Source organism: Arvicola amphibius, chromosome 5, assembly GCF_903992535.2.
Source record: "Arvicola amphibius chromosome 5, mArvAmp1.2, whole genome shotgun sequence".
Taxonomy (NCBI): Eukaryota; Metazoa; Chordata; class Mammalia; order Rodentia; family Cricetidae; genus Arvicola; species Arvicola amphibius.
In genome coordinates, this window is record NC_052051.1 from 83,114,110 (window position 1) to 83,127,098 (window position 12,989).

Below are 12,989 nucleotides of genomic sequence, written 5' to 3' on the forward strand. Positions count from 1 at the left end.
CTGGTTGCTAGGGGGCAGAGGAGAGGCTTACAGCACTACTAGCTTTAATAAAGTACTCTGAAATATTTTTACAAGATTCAGTTAAAATTAACATATTCCCACATATTTCTATTTCTCCCAGGAGTATTCATAAATACACTTTTATGATGTATCATTTTTTCCAAAAGAGCATTTTTTGGGAGGGAGGTACTGCTTCCCAGCTAAAGTGTTCCATATTAATACTGTTCCCACAAACTTTTAGCCAGACTATATCAACAACAATAATGCATTGTTTACTGAGTGTCTTGAGATGCCCTCATTCTTTCTTCACATGAATCCTAGGGAGGTTGCTATTACTACACCTGTACCATAGACAAACTTAAGTCCACTTGACCAGTACAGTAGACTGTATGTGGCAGGTACCAGATACATCTTTACATAGTTTAAATAGTCAAAAATTAAACATTCAGCTTACTTAAAAGCTAGTTGTTTTTTAGTTAAAGTAGTTGTACCAAAATTCTTACAGGGCAAGCCACAAGGCCCAGGCTCCTTTCTCAGTGTGTAACGTTCGGCTCAGTTATTGGAAGGGAGGAGAAACGAGCAGAGCGCAGCAAACACCATATAGTATTTACTAAACCTACCCAGCACTTCCCTAGTTTACAGTTCACTCATCCTGCTTCAAAACAGCTTCGGAAGGAGAGTGTTATCTATGCACACTCTGCAGATGCAGAAGTAAACTGGCCACGGTCACAAGCTGACACACGACAAAGCCAAGACTCAAGCACCGACAATCTTAATGACTGCACCCTACTGCCATGCTCAAAGTTGCCTTGAACTACACGAAAACAAAACTTTCAACCTTCTACCAAATGAGCAAACTGTATGCTTAGGTTAATTGAAAGAGAGGTGGTAGTGCTTTCTAAGCTTGTGAGCCAGCCTTCTCGAGAGTCACATGCGTACATCCCTGGCGAATAGATCACTGCACTGCTCAGGAAGCTACATACTGTAAATCTGTAAAGCCCCCAGTGCGTCCCTCTCTACACACAGAACCACACTGCTATGCATTGCAAGAAATGGGCAATTTAGACACATCCCAGTGCAATCCTCTATAAAATGAATGTCACTCTGACTCATCTGAGTATATACAGTACCCTTCTATCACACTTTTTCCTTCCAAAACACCATAAAAAAATAAAAACTCACAAGGAATGAATGAGTCTAAGCTACTTAAAAATCCTAACAAATGTCCAATGAAAACTATAAATTTAAATGAGAAAAAATAAATGCAAAAATCTCTCATAATTCTGTAACTTGTCCAAATCCTACATTTGAAAAGCACCGGGCCTCTTCAAAAGACTCAATTCTTAAACAAGCTTATTATGAAAGTGACTGGAAGGGTACAGAGAAAAGTCAAATTTTGCCTCAGATTCTACGTATCTCAACACTTAAATTTAAAAAAAATCACTGCTGTATTTTAAGTTATTGGGCTCCTTAACCTAACATCTAAATGCATGAAAGTGCATTTAATTACACAAATAAAATCTATACCATGAACTGAGAATGTGTATATTAACACTTAATACCTCTAAGACACAGTGGCACAGGACATGACCAGGAGGTGCCGAGAACTTCACACAGTGCACACAGGAGCCACTGCAGCTCCTTCCATTGACATCGTAAAGTTGCCACATTTTCTGGGCTCTCTTTTGAATTAATGTGGCATCTGCTCCAAGTACAGCATGCTAACATTTTACTAAAAGACATTTTCATTGTACGTTTCTATCTGGTTTGCTTTTCATCCGAACTGTTTTATTTGAGCGGTCATCATTTCTTTATATCAAGTTGTGAAATTGGAATTCCTAATCTATCTCCTCAGCACTAGGGTGGGAAGGCGCCATCAGCTTAAAAACCTTGTAACAGCAATAATTACAATATGCTTTGCATATAGATTAAATAAAGAAAATAAACAGCACAGAGATTTTTGTAGGTTTTTTAGTATCAAGTCCTGATAAGTTAACAGCATCTGTTCCTTTCAGAAAAAGAATTCTGCTCTGAAGTGTTGGGGGTGGGGGAAGAAGTAAACAAATACTAAACAGAATCATTCAAGTCACAAAGTTTGGTCCTGGTGGAATGATGATTTCAATGATCTGCACGCTATCCACCCTAGCTTGTGATAATTGCTTCCTAAGACATCCTCAAAAATGCGGCAGCAACGAGCCAAATACAACCACTTGTACTTAACATGCATGCTGCATACTCCACAGTGTTACGTCATATCAGGCACAGAGAAGACGCTTACCAAGCTATCCTGCGTTCTATAAACTGCCTAACAACAACAGGAAAAAGGCACTGCCATTTCTATGGGATTGGAACTAGCAAGGGAGAAAGCCTTTTTCCTCCCTTTGGTCAACTCGGGTGAAAGCAAATAAGGCTTATAATTCTGTCTAAGGCCTTTACTCTCAATCTTTCAGCTTTCACAAGAAAGAAAGGCTGATTCTTTAAAACTAAAGAGCTGCAAGAGGTCACTCCAATTTTAAAGCCCCACACCTTTTACCAACTCTCCTCCAGCTGTCCCCATGGCTACACCCCCTTTTGCAGGAAAACAAGGCCTGGGCAGAGCAGTTAGTATCCAAGTGGGTGTGTACCTCTAGAAAGCCCACCCCCAAATTATACTTTAAATCTCAGCCTTTTAAAATTTCAACTCGCCTGTATGTTTGACAGAAGATATAAAAATACCAGTTCAGGTTATTATACATTTGCCAGGAGCCATGATTTTAAAAGGGGTAGAGACAATGGGTCAAGAAGACCAAGAAAAGAATTTAAAAGTATGGGAAATTAGGCTCTGCCATTAACCAACTTGAATTCTTGTTTTTGCCTCAGCCTCACAACCAGTGAGATTTCCTGAGCTCTTTGCTTATAAGACTATTATGAGGAAGAACAAAATATTCTCTCAGGCGTGGTCTGAGCCACTCAAAATGAAAGCATATTTATGAACGCTAACAGAGAGAAGCACTCCTGCCTTTGCTTACTGAAACACTGACACCGTCATAACCCAGTCTTAAGGTAAAGCTTCAGCAGTTCACCAGCTGTGGGTCTAAAGGAGCATAAAGCACTTGACAAGAATGAGTGTATTTTTAGGGTTAGAAAGATTATTTTTTAAAAAACTATAATGAAGAACGTTTTATTAGTTACATAATAAAATGTCCAGTTTAAAACTACTGAGGTGAATTATGACAAATAACCTTAGCAACAAGTTAAAACACTCAAACCAGAGTCCAAACAAATGGCAATAAAATAATTTATCTTTTAAAAAAATTCTTAAAAGATTAGTGGCATTATCAACATAGCATTTGGTGACAGAGTGAATGGGCACAGGTGACAGGGTAGGGCAGTCAACACTACTCGAACAAAGATGAAGGCACAGGACAAATTCCCAGGCGGCATCTCTGTCTGCCCACTAAGCTAAAGAGGTTCATTATTTAAAATACTACTTGATCATCATCTTGGTTTTAAAGCTCTCCTTTGTAAATATGGAGTGAGTGCCTGAAAAGAGATTACCAGTTTGAAAAGAACAGAACTGGAAGGTTCATCTGAAAATATAACTGCTATCTTTGTAAGTGGCTTCCAAAATAAACTATAAAATCTAAGTTTCATATGGTGCCTCCAAAACACAGTCCAGAAAACAGCACTGTCACTTTAAATTGACTTTTAAGAAATATTTTAAAAGTAATGGTGACTACAAATAAAACACTTAGGATACTTTCTGTCCCGCAGGGAACAGTCAGTCTAGGACATTAGGTTTATAATCGAACACTTAAGTCTTACCCGTTTCTCTTCTCCCAACCCTGCTCCCATCTCTACAAGAACCTTATTTTCAAAACCAAGCAGGCTTTTATATGGCTACCTATCTGAAAGAAGAAAACTTCAAAAGTGTATTACACTTTTTTTGTGTGCACATATACATAAGTCAATGCACAAGTCACGAGCAGGTGAGAACCAGGAGAACATCTACTCTTCTCTACACGCATGCTGCTCTAATGACTTTCCAACTGAGACTACTTCTACGGCAGTTCTTCAGAGAAAGGGTTCTTATTACTGCTCTAAAATGTCCATAAACTACATAAAGACTAAAATTATGAATGTAAACAATTAATGTACCAAAAAGATTTGTAAAGCCTATTCTAAAGTGTCGACTGACAACCTTTCCAGACATTAGGCCACACCCACGACACTTGAGGCATCCTGCTCAAGCATGGGAGACAGGCACTGCCCTAAATGCCTATGCTTCCACTCCATCCCAGTGTTTCCTACGCAGTCATCACAACTCAACCATCACCACATAACAGTCTTAAAATGACCCAGCATTTTGGGGCCATTTCAGTACATTACAAACTTCTTTAGTAACTCATTTCCGAAGCATCTATGGAAAATACAGTTTGGACAACATTCTGCACCCTTAAGAGCAGGGGCTCAAAGATGAAACAGAAGCCTGGATGCAAGCTGCAGCATTTACAGAAGGAGAATTCATAAAGCATGATTATTTTCTATCGTTAGTCATTTGTAGTCAATTCTTTGTAACTGCTGACCTTATTCATTTTAATATTAACTTAAAAACAAAGTAATAGAAAAGAAACAAAACAATTTAAAATACAGACGCATATCCAGCCAGATTCCATATATTTTTGACACTTCCAAAAGATCTTACCCTCCTATGGGAGGCCAAGATTAGTATTAGAATCATTTGATACTTGGATACTACTAAGGAATAGTTTCAGTGACTAGGTCAGCAGTAGTCTATGATACTGTGCTAAGAAGCCCACGGTAGGGAATGGATACAAGTTACACAGGTAGAAAGACAGTTACCTGATGCTTCCACATCCCAACTAAGGCACAAACACTGGAAAATTTATGTTTATATTTTTCAATATTTCTAAGTACCCCTGTCCCATCTGAAACATCCCTTTCTCATCTCAAACAGCTAAAAGTAAAAATATGTCAAAAAGTTTAGGAGCCTAATAAAATCAGTACCTTAAAACAGAGGGGTGGGGAGAATGTAAACACTTAAAATGTAAATTCTTTTGAACCTACATTTTAAGTACAACCCAGACTTAAAATGACATTTTACAAGGAGTAGGGACAGCTCAATGCCTCCATGCCTCCTCTATCAATCCCTTGGCACTGCATTCAGAGGTGTGTGCTTGGATACACAACAGGATTTTCCCACTATTTCTTGGAGAATTTTTTTTGTTTTTTAAAGTCACGCTGTAGACCAGGCTGGTCTCAAACTCACAGAGATCTGCCTGCCTCTGTGGGATTAGAGGCGTGCACCACCACTGCCTGGCTGCAGAATCCTTGTTTTTATCAGCTATGTGGATACTCTAACAGTATAACTGAGTCCTGCCAACACCCTGCTACCAGCTCATCTGTCCTGTTCTGGGCATGTGTCTTTTAGGTAGAAACTGTGGCACACAGCCACTTAATTAACGCATAGCAAACTCATTCTAAGCCACATTGTTACCATAAACCAGAATCCCAAGGCCTTTAAAAACCACCCGAACTTCTAAACAAAGTGCAACATAAAAAGAAGTAAAAAGGTGAAGGAAGCATTTTTAATAAAAATGGCTGCTGCTAACTCTAAGCATTTCCTGAGCCTTAACTGTATGCCAAGCACTACACTAAGTGGCCTTCTGTACCCAATCCCTGCAACAGCCTTCGAAGAGAAAATAAAGTACTTTCAAAAGAAAGTTTTGAAATCTTATGAATGAAAATTTAAACTACAAAGAACCTTCCCTTTTTCTCTCCCTTTCAGGCTGCATCTTCTAGTACTCCATCTCCGTGGAGCAGGGTGGAACAGAGCAAGCCTGTAAAACCAGGACTCCAGAGCAGGGGCAGCAGGATCACAAGGCAGAGCTAGAGTGAGATCCTCTCTCAAAACTAAGGGGGGGGGGGGTGTATGGGATTGGAGTAGTAATAAGACTGTGAGTTCAAGTCCAGCCTGGACTATACTGCAAGATTCTGTTTTAAAAATAAAATGTAATATTTCAATTATATTGAATCATGTATTTTCAGAAAATGTTCTTCCAGTTAAAAGGTACTGACAATTATTAGAGAAGCAACACAGAACTCTGAATTTAAACACTGGTATAAAAATCCCTCTGCCCAAAATAACAGCTAAATAACTGTCCCCAATGGGGCAAAAGGATTAGCATGTGTCAGGCCTGTCAAAGAGGCTTCTACTGCCCACACTGGAAAGCAATGACACCAGACTTCTGTTGTAACCTATTCCACCACACGCACAGAAACCACTTAAAATTCCCAAGTTTGGAATAGGTTATTTTGCATTTAAATCTTAAAGAAGCCAGTAAAAGCACTGTGATAAACCAGAACACTAAGCTGTTTATGAAGTCTTACTCTAGACATTCCAGAAGCAGAATAATCATGATTTTATTAATTAGTGAATTTTCTTTAAAAAAAAAAAGTTCTTAGATGCTAGAGACCCTATGTATAAAATGGAGTAAGCAAGAAAGAAGAGTTCTCGATGCTAGCCTAAACCAACTACAAGCCCCAGCATGCAATGCTCTAATATGAAGTTAAGAAAAAGCTGCAGTGCACCCTGGGATTTGTAGTAAGTAAACCAGCTTCTCATAACAAGTTTCAGGAAAGACTGAACTATGGAGCGGCAATCTGATTAGGTCTTATTTCAGGGTCTAATCAATGATCAGATTTGTTTATTCTTTGCTCTGGTACTGCTTCTCTAGCACATAGTAGAGAAAGTATTAATTGATTAGCATTAATATTTCCCACTAGAAAAATCTTATATGCACAAATGTTTTAAAAATAATTGGTATGATAGAAATGCAATTTAAACTTTTTAAAATAAGTTTTGTTGGATCAGTTGCAACATTCTTATCATCTCTCCCCCACCCCACAGAAGCAGCTTTGGTTGTACAGTGTCTCCTTTAACAATTATTCAAGATATATTTTTAAATAATTTTTCTTGAAAATTTTCAAGAAATTCCAACCAAGCATTTCCTATACTCTGGGACTGCCCACTAGGAAAGTATTCTTACAGTAATATGCATACACACCCTCACAACAAAATACCCAAGTTCTTCTTTTGTCAAACCCTTACTTAACAGTTATGCCCACCACTCATCACCTCTAATTCTATACACACATTTCTGTACAAAATTCTTAGGAAAAAAAAAAAACAACTAAAGGCCTAATTCTCTCATTCACAGATTTCCTTCAAAAATAAAAAAGTTTGTGTAAGCTACTAATAACATGTCCAAACCAAAGTTGGCAAATCTGAACTGCAGTTTATGTATATACGGTTCCTACTGGCACCCTATTTTCTCCAAGACTCTCTGGAAAGCAGCTGAGAAAAAAGTGCAGTCTACATCAAGAGGCTACCACAGGTGGTGGGTTATTTTCAGGCAACAGTACCTTCACAAAGATGCTGTGGAATACAGTCCAAGAAACTCCTAACAAGGAGAGATAAGCTGGCACAGATGAACACAATTCAGCTAAAAGTCACCTGCAGCGTGTGCTAACCCATTTCACCATAAAAGTGACAAGCTACTGAAGTACCTGAAGCTTCATCAATACAACACGACTGTCCATAAGGCACAGACACAGCAGTTGCCATGGTTACTCTCACCCACTTTTATGATGAAATTATTGTCATTACCCTGAAGTTTAGGGTACTGACTTAAATCTTAAAAAGGAGAGAAATCAAGTGCATTCTGATTTGTAAGCATGACACTGTAGAAACGCACATGGCTAACAACACTTGGAGCTGCAGCAGAGAAAGTAAAATCAATTCCTTTCTGCTGCTCCTGTTCCTCAAGCACTGACAGTTTGTATTTTCAATGCAGCCAAAAACAATAAAACAAAACCCATCTTTTTGGCCTGTGTCTGAGTTATGTTTTTCCCTGAGGCCCACAAAGAGCGTCAAAATAAAACTATTAGGCCCCACCCCTTCCTACCTACAAATTACTGGATTCCAATATACAGTAAGAGTTTTCTGAGACTGTACACAAACTCTTTTTTTTAAAATGAGTAAAAGTAAGAGGAATAGAGGAGAGGGACCTGCAGAGTACTGGGAGGAGAAGCAAAGGTGTAGATTCAAAACGCCAGAGTCTGAGAATGAAAATTACTCCTCCAAGGCTGCAAGGATGAGTGAAGCCCACAGTCTACAGGGAAAGCTCATCACTAACCCACAGCCAGGGGGAAAGTTGTTCTTAAAAGCCTATCCCAAGACAGGCATGGTAACTCATGGCCGCAAACCCAGCACTTGGGGAGCTGAAGCACGAGGACTACTGCACATTCTAGGCCAGCCATCCTTAGCAAGACCTCACCTCAAAAAGAAAGAAAGAAAAAAGACTATTCCAACACTGTTACAGATAACTACTCAAAGAATTGTATAAAAGTCTATAAAATGTAAAGCTGTATATACACAGAAGCATGCAAAGAAAAAACTATGCTCTTTAGAAATTATTATCAGGGGGAAGATGGATCAGTAGTAAGAGCACTAGTTCTGTTCTTGCAGATGATCTAGGTTCAGTTCCCAGCACCCACGTGGCAGCTCACAACGGCCCATAACTCTAGCACCAAGGGATCTGACACCTCTTCTGGCCTCTTCCGGCACAAACTACCACTTAAAAATACATCCCAAAGTGCCAAAAATATACACTTGATACAGGTAATATGATCAAGACATATTGCTATGCTTCTAAAGATGACTTAGGTACAAAAAAAGTCACAGGCAAACGCTCCTGAGAAGTCAACATAAACCCAGCACAAAACAATATGAAAATTCAAATGTTTCATCTATTTGAATAGACACATAAAGGAATTCTAGCAAAGGTCAAAAACCTAAAACTTAAACTAAACATAAAATTCTTCAGCAATAAATCGCTAAGTATACAAAATTTAAAAGTACACTGATGTAACTTTAACATAAGAATTTCTTCACTAAATAAATAAATAACCTCAGTGTTCACCATGGCATAAAAAGTTACCACCATCATGGGAGGTTTCCTTGTAATCTAAACAGTTTAATGCTTTTCTCGCCCTTCCTAAAAGCATGTTTTTATTATTTACTAACTTGGGCTATTTCATTTATAAAATTCAGAACACTACACTCCTAAACATACGGATTCCCAATTAACCCTACTTGTCATTTATTATTCCAAATTTGTAAGCAGAGTCTATGAAGACAGACACTTTTTGGTTATTTTTACACACACACACACACACACACAACACAAGCATTTAAGCCTCTAGAACTGAGTAGTCATTTCCTCATATAACCTTCTAAAAGGAGAAAACAAAAATAGCATATATATTTAGGTAACACTAATACACAGCAATGCCCATTTCACTAGAAAACAAGTAAGCGCTTTTCAGAGAGCTAGCAGTCAGTCAAAACTTCAGCAGGACATCTGTTACTCTGTGTATTAATAAAGTCTACAAAGAGTCCAGGAACTTAGATATTCACTAAACTCAATTACTACCACACAAGAGAAAAAGGAAGAAAACTTTTAATAGGAGACATACATTTCATACTATCTTCAAAAGGAAAAAACGATTTTATTTAATTATGGAAAACTGCCTAAGAAGCATTTCTTTCTTTTCTTTTCTTTCTTTTTTTATATTTTTTAATGTTTTGGGTTTTCGAGACAGGGTTTCTGTTCTGGGACTCACTCTGTAGACCAGGCTGGCCTTGAACTCACAGAGATCGGCCTGCCTCTGCCTCCGAGTGCTGGGGTTAAAGGCCTGCGCCACCGTCTCACAAGCATTCTTTTTTTAAACAAAGCTTCAAAAGTGTAGCAGAGATTTGGGTAACAGGGCAATTTTCTGTTTGTTTGTTTTGTTTTGTTTTGTTTTTCAAGACAGGGTTTCTCTGTAGCTTTGGAGCCTGTCCTGGCTCTGTAGACCAGGCTGGCCTCAAACTCACAGAGATCCACCTGCCTCTGCCTCCCGAGTGCTGGGATTAAAGGTGTGCGCCACCACTCAGCCAACAGGGCAATATTTTAAAAACAAAATCCATAATATCTAGCATGTACTTTTAATGCATTAATTTCCTAACTGATATGGAAGAACTTAGCATTTTAAAGCAGAATTTTGCTTATATTTGAATGTGTTATCTAACTCATCAACAATGTCTACATGGCTTCTGGCAGTTTACAAAGAACTTTCACATGTACTATTTAATTTGATCTTGCTGGAAAAAAAAATACAATAGTACACGTACAAAACTGAAAGCAGGTCCATCAAATTTTCTATGTGTTTCTAAGTTTCAAAACTTTGATACAAAACTTTACAAGCAATCACAGTAGCTTATTTTGACTCAATTCATCTAACACTAAGAATTTCAAAGGACCATGTGCTGTGAATGCCAGGAAAATGTTAAAGTAGCTACTTTTATCCTTCTGCAGGCATTGTTAAAAGTTACTAATATACACACCAACAAAGATACACTCCCACAGGTGTAACTTTCCTTCAAGTTTATTTTTCTTGAGACAAAGTCTTATAATATAGGCCAGGCTACCATTGACTTTCAAAGTGCCCCTTAAAAGCCTACTAGGATTACAGGCCAAGTACTGAAATTACAGAGCATGCCACTTAATTTCACATATAGTTTACAAAAAAAAATAAGTCTTTGAAGGCCAACTTAAATATAGCAACTCTAAGCAGGCAGTGGTGGCACATGCCTTTAATCCCCAGCATTCGAGAGGCAGAGACAGGCAGATCTCTGTGAGTTCGAGGCCAGCCTGGTCTAGAGTGAATTCCAGGATAGGCTACAGAGAAACCCTGTCTCAAAAAACAAAAAAAAAACAAACAACAAGCAAAAAAAAAAAAATAAAATAAAAAATATATTTATATTATATATAGCAACTGTATCTATAAAGTTGAATGTCTAAGAAGGCATTTAGATTAGAATCACTGTCCATAGATTCAGGGAGAGAGAGGAAAAAACCCAAGAAAAATGATTCTTCCCCCACACAATATCCATTTTTTCCCAAAAATGTCTGTATATCCTATTTATACTAATATCATATTTATAAGACCTAAAGACCTATATCATGCCACTTAGTTTTGCTTATTGCAACTTGAAAGGATTTTTTTATGTTTTATACTCCATATAGAAATACCAAAACTCCCCTTTGAAAGAAAATAATCCTAACAGCACCCCACTCTTAACCTCAGCATCCACAATAATAAACTTATTCTGCATAATATAATAGGCAGATAAAAAGCCAACTTCAAATAACAAAGGCTATTTATTAATAGTATTTTAGAACAGACTTTTACTCCTGTTGTTCATGAGCTAAGGGAATTTCAGTAAGTAGCAAGACCCTTAAAATTAGAGATTGCCTTTGACTTTTGTAGCGCCTCCTACTGGATAGCACCAGAAATCTTCATGTAAACACAAGGATGTTTCTGAAGCAGCACCTTCCAGAAAACGGAACAGGAACAAGCGTTGGCCAATGAAAGCCAAAGGAAATAAATAGCGTCCCATCCATGACTTACATCCCTGTAAAATAAAGTATGGCCCCAGCAGGTGTCTTTTCAGTGTGTTATTCTCCCAGCTCTATAAGGATTTGCCTGAGTCCGAAGTCTGAGCACTTTAATAATGTGAAGCCAACTAAAATCTCAAGTTGAAAATGTCTTCAATAGCACTTAAGAAAAAAGAAAAGAGATTTTTCAGAACAGGCAAGCACATAATGCCGGTCAGAAGGTGTACACTGTTGTGTCAGACATCGGAAATCTCAAAGCCCCTAGGGTAGCTAGTCAGTCAGAGGCGTGTGCTTTCAGAATGTCCTGCACTACTCCCAGAGTCTTCACGTTAAGGATGGCAGTGCACATACTGAAGAGTTGAGTACTTAAATTTTTAATAAACATGTACAATACTACACTCAAAATTCTTCTTTGCCACCAAAACATGTCCTGAATTTTTTTAAATGTACTCTAAAAAACATGTAAAATGGCCCTCAGTAAGCTAGAGTTAAACTCACAACAGATACACAAGTGAAGAGAGAAGAAAATAGAAAGGAACTTACCGAAATTAAAATGAGTAACAGTATTCCCAGGAAAATCTCAGTAAGGCTTTCCTACAAGGCTGTAAACCAAGTAGATGGTAAAACTTTGAAAAGGGGGGAGGGGGGCTGACCTATTTATTTCCACTGCCCCAATGCGAGACATAAAATGTAAACAAGGAACAAAAAGTAGCCTTACACTTCTTAGCCTCAATTTGAGCCCCTGAAGAGGCCCTCGATAAAGCTACAGATGATGCTGAAGATCTCTGTAAAAGGCGATATCCCCCTTCGTGCCCCCAAAAAGCCACCATAAAGAGTGTCTGCCAAAAGACTTCCTTCCTAGAGTGCACAACTGCTTTAAAGGAAAAAGGGAGAAAAAAAAAAAACCTTCAACCAGTGCAAATGAATCTGATTCTAACATTCAGCTATCAATTATTAATAAATAAATGCCCTTCCCTCTCTAACTTCCTCAGCTCAAGACTCTACATTCCTGATACTACCATTAAGCATAACTAGCATCCCAGCTATGGAGTAAAATCTTAGAAGTTAAAAAAAAAAAAGCCACAAAGTTCACTGTCAAGGCCAGTGCTGAGGCCCACACATGCCGAAACCTTAAAAATCACATTTGAGATTCTAGAAATCCACACTCCCGAAGACATCATTCAAAAACAACACAATGTGGACGTGCAGAGGGAGATCCTCTACTTCAAGACCTAAACAAAGAATATTTCAACATATGACCGGAATATGATGACACCGGATTCACCCATGAAAACAAAACCTGCCTACCATTAGCCGCCGTACCCTATCTCAACAACTAAACTACTTAGAAATCACTCCCAGCACATCTACACCCCACAATCGGCATGTGGCCTCCTCCCGGGGTGCAAGACAAAGTTGAAAGGAGACCTTTCTCGCCCGGTGCCCCAATGTCCACATCAAACCCCTCCCCTGCCAGGGCCACCT

The 12,989-nt window shown here is 38.4% G+C and overlaps 1 protein-coding gene across 19 annotated transcripts in view; it reads right to left on the reverse strand.

Annotated features, from left to right (window-relative positions):
* Positions 1–12,989, reverse strand: part of Phf21a (PHD finger protein 21A) — a 160,732-nt gene that overhangs the window by 146,286 nt on the left and 1,457 nt on the right. For 4 of the 19 annotated variants that reach the window (XM_038329321.1, XM_038329325.1, XM_038329307.1 and 1 more), the window contains exons 1-2: positions 12,048–12,982; positions 11,518–11,666 (exon numbers count right to left, since the gene is read on the reverse strand). The exons of 5 other annotated variants lie outside the window; for them this stretch is intronic. The gene's annotated coding sequence lies outside the window, so the exon portion shown is untranslated. Of the gene's footprint in view, positions 1–11,517; positions 11,667–12,047; positions 12,986–12,989 lie in introns of those variants that run through there. 10 more of the 19 variants (XM_038329330.1, XM_038329331.1, XM_038329329.1 and 7 more) reach the window with 6 other exon arrangements.